Genomic DNA, 7,100 nt, shown 5'->3' on the forward strand with positions numbered 1-7,100 from the left:
CTGTCAAATTTCTTAATTATTTCTCTTTAAGGAAGCACAGACTAGCTAAGGTTGGGTTGCTAACTAAAAGGTCAGGAGTTACTATCCAACAGTTTTTCTACAGGAAGAATATAAGACAGTTTTTAAAACTCCATGGGAAAATTATACTCTGTCTTAAAGGATCATTATGAGTCAAAAATTAAATGGTCAGCAGTAAATTTGGGGTTTTGTCACTGCTTACAACACCTTTCTAGCTAAAGGAAGGTAACATGTTTTACTGTTTTATTTATTAATTTATACCACTTATATACATGTTGAAATAATTGCTGCTTTTATGCATGTCTGCCCCTTTGAAAGCAAACAGAAAAGAATTTAAGGCCCATAATGTAATTTATATTGATTACATGCATTAGTGAATTATAAGAAAACTTACTGTGTAATTGTCCCAAAGTTCTATGTAAGGTGTGTTTTACATCTTTGTTCCTAAAACTATAGATCAAAGGATTCAACATGGGGATAACCAGGGTGTAAAATAGGGAAGCCACTTTATCAGTGCCAGATGAATGGCTGGACTTGGGTTGTACATACATAAAGATTAAAGTCCCATAGAACACTACCACCACTGTCAGGTGGGATCCACAGGTGGAGAAGGCCTTGTGCCTGCCCTCAGCTGAGTTCATCCTGAGAATGGTTCTAATACTGAGCAGGTAAGAAACAAGAACTATTAGAAGGGATTAAATGAAATCAAAAGCTACTAAGATGAGAACGATCACCTCGGATTCATGTGTATTTGAGCAGAGCAAAGACAACGAGGGTAAACCATCGCAGTAGAAATGACTGATGACATTGTAGCCACAGAAAGGTAAGTTGAAAATGTTTATGGAGACGAGAAGAGAAACACATGTGCTGTAGAGATAGGGGATTGCCACCAGCACATAACATAGCCTATCTGACATGATTACCGTGTAGAGCAGAGGGTTACAGATGGCCACGTAGTGGTCATAAGACATTGCTGACAGTACAAAGAGTTCACTAGTTATGAACAAAATGAAGAAAGTTAGCTGTATAGCACAAAAATAAAAAGAGATTGTGTTTTTATCCACTACAAATTTGACTAACATTTTGGGTCCCACAGTTGTTGAGTAGCCAAGATCAGTGATAGCCAAGTGTCTGAGAAAAAAGTACATGGGCGTTTGTAGCTTGGAATCCAGCTTGGTGAGGACAATCACGCCCAAGTTGCCCACCGCTGAAATCATGTAGATGACGAGGAGTAGCCCGAACAAGGGAGCCTGCAGCTGAGGGCGGTCTGTGCCTCCCATCAGAATGAATTCTTTCACCATTGTCAGATTGTGGTTGTCCGTTTAGATTTATCAGGAATCCTATTCTGGATAGAGATATGAGAAAAGTCAGTAGATTTTATGTAATATCATAGATCTTTACTGTACAAAGCCAGAATACTAACCTAATAAAATAAATGCAAATATCTGAGTATTAATATTAGAAAGTGAATGCTCCTGGCATGAATAAAGCCCGAAGTTATAAAGTGAGAGGTCAATGGAGGAAGGGATAAAGAAAGGTTTACCTGGTTATCAAGAGAGGACAATTTGCTTCCAAGAATATTTGTTGATATCTGCGGTAGCTAGAGTAGCATACAACTGCTGGGATTTTTTAAAAATTTCTACTACATATAGGGCAACTCTCCACAATAACACATTTTCGAGCTTAAAATAACAGGAGGGTAGAGAATCCTTACTGTAGATATTGATATGAATATTCATATAAGTATAATGAAGAAAAACTGAAAACTTAACACTTAGGTGTTACTTACATGGCTGGTTATTAAACTTTCTGTTTCTCTTTTATAACATGTCAATGACATGACACAAAATTGCAATATGTATCAATTACATTATTAAAATGTCAGAGCACAAAATTCTAAAATGTGTGGGAATATTTAATGTGTCTTACTTGAAAATATAGTCTCCTGAAAGCTTTTGTGCCCTAGATGATACATACTGAAAATCATAGTCGACAGATACTGAACATATGTATTTCCAACTTTACTCTATTAGACAGTAGTGGGGAGTTTTTGAATTTAAAAAGAAAATATCCAGGATGCAAATCTATAAACATACAATCTTTGGTAGTCCTTCACTTATGGGTTAAAAAGTAAGATACCTTAATCTCATATATATCTGCAAAACAAAAGCTTATTTCCAACCTTGTTAGAAAAATAAATGGATATTAAATGTTTCAGTGAATTTATGGGGCTTGTAAATAGCTCTGCAATATCAAGAACATCGTGATTTTGTTGTTTTTAAAGCGATAGTAAATTACATGAAAGGAATTTCCGTTATGTATGTATAAACAAAAAATTCTATGTATAACCAAATTAATTTCTAATCCATTGCTATGCTAATGACTAAATTGAGTATTGAGTTTCCTATGTAACTGACCTGAGCCATTGCTTATCCCATTCTGAACTCCATGACTAAAATTGGCCAGGTTTTTGGATTCTGTGTCATCTACTTAAAATATTTTAATGTAAGTTGATTTTAATGTAAATTTACTTAAAATACGTCTTCCTTTAAGGGTGTTCTCATTCTAATTAGCACACATGTACCAGAAGGTTTATAAAAAATTAGACAGACTTGAAGAATCTATGATTCTTGTGAGAAAATTTAGCAAAGTAAGTTCACTGTCATTTATTGTATCTAATGAAGTCTAATTTTAAAAATTACATTTGGATAAAAAGGTCTTTCCAGGTTAAAAAATATATTAAAATCACTTTATCACTCAGGAAAATAGAGACAAAAATACACTAATGATACGTGGATTGCTAGATTTTGTTTTAAAAACGTCTCTGCATTGAGGACCCAAGGTGCATCTCTGTGCCACTATATAGTTCATTCTATACATATATGTGTGTGTGTGTGTATTGCATAGGCATATGCCTAAAGGAACCAAACATTTAAATAACATACCAGAGAAGTATGAGGGTGGCAGGTTAAGATGAAGCACTTACGCATTTGAAACAACATTATTTACAGTGAAAATAGCAGTTCCAGGAGCCTGGTGGATGGACACAGTGGCTGCATCAATGGGCTCAGGCATAGGAACAATTTTGAGGATGGCACAGGTCCATGCAGTGTTCTGTTCTGTTGTGCATAGGGTCTCTGTGGGTCAGAACCTACTTGATGGTACCCAACAACAACAACAACAACAACAGAAACCTCTCCGTCAAATAGAAAAGCAAGATATTGTCTTATTAAATTATAAAATAACAAGGAAATGCAGTCTCATATTAATCAATGTTCATAAGTTCATAATTTTGATATCTTATTTCTTCCCTATGTGCTTACATTGCTTTTGTCAGAAATTCTGCATTTTATTCACACCAGTAGATCTAATTCTTATTTTATATAGCTATATATATAATTTTTGTAAAAGAAATAAAGAAAATCAGTAGAGAGATCCTATTTACAGTGAGGATTGAATACGAGGATGCATTCTCAACTAATTCAAAATCCTAATATTTGCAATTATATTTTCATTGGTGGTGTCTTGCAGATAATACTGACATATTTTGAATACTGGCAAATTATGATAATAATCTAACTTTTTACCTGAAATTAAGCCTCTGTCTTGCCACCCCTATGTACTTATTAATCTGGGATGTGGAGAACAATTTATATTTGTTTGTTTTTTTATACTCTTGGTATTGTCTCCCCAAGGACATGGCAAACAAATTAACCAGTTATCCCTAAAGCATTGGAACATTTAGCAAAATACCTAGAGGTTGTGTTAATTGTCCGGAACAATTTGTATCCACTAATGAGTGATTTTTTCTTTATGTACTATGTATGCTTGTCAGTAAAATCACGAAAACTGTGTGTCAGAGTTGTATCATCTCAATTTCACTATACTTATTCAATCTGTATGTGGCACAAATAATCAGAGAAGCTACTCTATTGAAAGAAGCATGTGGCATCAGAATTGGAGGAAATCTTACAAGCAACTTGTGCCACAAGCTTGCTTGGTGTGAAGAAGACTTGAAGCATTTACTGAAGAAGATCAAGGATTGCAACTCTCAATGTGGATTACAACTGAATGTCAAGAAAGCCTAACTCCTCACAACTGCATCAACAGGTAACATGATGATAAATGTAGAAATGATTCAAGTTGTCAAGAACTTCATCTTGCTCGGATCCACAGTCACTTCTCATGGGAACAGCAGTCAAGAAATGAAAGGATGCATTACTTTGGGTAAACTGGCTGCACCAAACTTCTTTAATGGGCTGAAAAGAATGGCTGAATTTGTCAAGAGAACCAAGATGAGTTGCACTAGGTAAATCTGCTGCACAAGACCTCTTTTGAGTATTGCAAATCAAGGTAAATACTTTGAGAATCAAGGTGTACTTGACCCAAGACATAGTATTTTCCTTTGCCTCAAATGCATGGACATTGAATAAGAAAGACTAAAGAAGAATCAATTAATTTGAATTATGGTGCCGTGAAGAATATTGAAGGTACCTCGGATTGCCAAAAGAACAAACAGTTCTGACTTGGAAGAAATACACTTAGAATGATCCTAAGAAGCAAGGATGGCAAGACTTTGTCCCATGTATTCTGGGCATGTTATCAGGACAGACCAGTCCCTGGAGAAAGAGGTCATGTTTGGAAAAGTAGAGGGCCAGCAGAAAAAGAGGAGCACTCCTGACAAGATGGATTGACACATTGGTTGCAGCAATGAGCTCAAAGAAAGTAGTAATTGTGAGGATGGTGGACAACTGGGCCGTGGCCTCGTCTGTTGTGTATGCTTGGTTCCAACCCAAAGCTACCTTGGGCACAACAGATGAAACCCTGCCAGGCATTTTGACATCCTCGCTGTTGTTCCTGTGCTGGAGCTCATTATTGCAGTCACTGTGTCAGTCTGTCTCCCCGAGGGCCCTCCTTTCCGTTCCTGCCCCTCTGCTTCAGCAAACATGATGTCCCTATTGTGGTCTTCATCTTTTGCATGCCCCTATTGATTCTGGATTTTCAGTTTCGACACAAAAAATTTAGTTGCATTTTATTGACATCGAATTCATCTATAAATAAACTTGTATACATTTGAAACATTTACAATACTGAGGATCCTGACTCATACATACTGTGGTCTTTTAATTGATGTTCTCTGTTTTACCTCTCTAGGCTCTAAAAATCCATTGCCATGGCTAAACAGAATTCACAGACAAAATTCATGAATAAAGGCTTTATTAAGAAAGTTAACAAGGTGTAATGACCATAAAATATGCTTATGGTAAAGTTGTTTATCAGATCTTTTTACAAAGTTATTTCAAGGCTGCTAATACATGCCCAGGGCCATGCAGCTCCACGGTAAACCTCAACTGGAAGGCATTCAGCTCAGGCTCCTTGGGTCAGCAAACCCAAGCGACCACAGGCAAGCCGCTCTAGTAAACCTCCACTGGAAGGCACTCAGCTCTGCTTTTGTGGGTCAGCAAACCCATCTTCTCCTGTGAAGTGCCTCGAGGTAGCCCATTTCGCAAGCGAGGAGCCTACACAAAAGCACTCCGCTGTGTTTGCTCCAAGGGTTAGGGAGCCCATCACTCTGTTTTACAATCTCGTTCATCGTTCTGCTGTTGTTCCTCTGATTCTGACGGTCTTCTGGATCCAAGAGGTTCACTACATAGGTCTTCTGGATCCAAGAGGTTCACTACATAGGTTCACTAGTGTCCATCCAGAGGTCTGTCTGCACTTCTGGCTCTTGCTGGTAATGAGCTACTTCATCCTGCTTCTCAGAGGATTCATTTTATACACAGCAGGATGGCATTTCAGGGCATGATATTTGCAATTACTCACAGGTGAAGTCTATCCGTATCATCCTCACCTTTTACCAGGTCCATGCAGGAAACGTTGTTAGGTGGGAGTTAGAGACTTTGGCTAGAAGAGTCCATATTAAATAATTCATTGCCTTGGCAAACATGCCTTATCTCACCACTAGTTCAGTTTTTAATTTATTTAACAACATTTCTAGGTTTGCGGTGTAAAAGCCTTGAAACTATATTCCCCAAGGAAGCCACGTGCTTCATTTGCTCATCTTCTCAAGTGTGTGGTAAAATGTCATCTTCTCATTGAATTTCCCCTGCAGACCTTCATTAAAACTTTAGCCTCCTTTCTGCCTACTTTCCCTACTTCATTTTTATATTATTCAATACCTATTATATGAGATAAACTACTTTTCATTCTATTTTTGTCATCCTCTTATAAGAATGTATTATAAAATGAGTGATACTCATTATTTGATGTTAAATGTGTATTTACTATAAAGAATGAGTTAATTAGCACAATATGAATCAATCATCTTTCTCTATGCTTTTACTGTGCTGAGTACTACAGAGTAGAAAGTGAATGGGATATACGGTTTCTGACTTCATAAAGATAAATAATCAATGAAAGAAACATATGAAATAGGATATATTTGAGACTATGTTAGAATGTACCTAATCTAGACTTGACACCAAATATAAATTGAAACCTGATAAATTCTAGTTTTAAATTTAAAAAATTTCTTATCTTTCTATACTTAAAATAATTTATTCTATTCATTTCTCTGAATACAGTGTAAGGCTATAGGAAGGTCAAATGTATCTCCTCGAATCACATACACTTTTGTACAATTGTTGCTATTATATAATACAATTCATTTTATGTAGAATATTTGAACACATTTTCCAGGTTCTATGTACAGCATGTTTTTACCTCTTTGTTCCTCAAACTATAGATCATGGGATTTAGCATAGGTTTTACTAGAATGTAAAACAGAGAGGCAATTTTATCAGTATCAAAAGAATAACAAGATTTGGGATGCACATACCTGAATAATAGAGGCCCATAAAATATGACCACCACAGTCAGATGTGATCCACAGGTGGAGAAGGCCTTGTGCCGGCCCTCTGCAGAGCTCTTTCTGGAGATGGCAGCAAGCATCAGCGTGTAGCAAACAAGGATTACCAGAAGAGATGAAACCAAACTGAAAGCTGAAAAGATCAGTATTATCCATTCAATTTCAGGTGCGTCTGAGCAGATCAGAGCTATCAAGGGCCAACTGTCACAGTAGA

The 7,100-nt window shown here is 36.7% G+C and overlaps 2 pseudogenes; both read right to left on the reverse strand.

Annotated features, from left to right (window-relative positions):
- Positions 1-268: 268 nt before the first annotated feature.
- On the reverse strand, positions 269-1,340 carry LOC101641126 (annotated as a pseudogene).
- A 5,328-nt stretch (positions 1,341-6,668) lies between these two features.
- Positions 6,669-7,100, reverse strand: part of LOC101640818 — a 1,670-nt pseudogene continuing 1,238 nt past the window's right edge.

This window comes from Echinops telfairi, unplaced genomic scaffold (genome assembly GCF_000313985.2).
Source record: "Echinops telfairi isolate 266 unplaced genomic scaffold, ASM31398v2 ScPeMD7_60;HRSCAF=208, whole genome shotgun sequence".
Taxonomy (NCBI): Eukaryota; Metazoa; Chordata; class Mammalia; order Afrosoricida; family Tenrecidae; genus Echinops; species Echinops telfairi.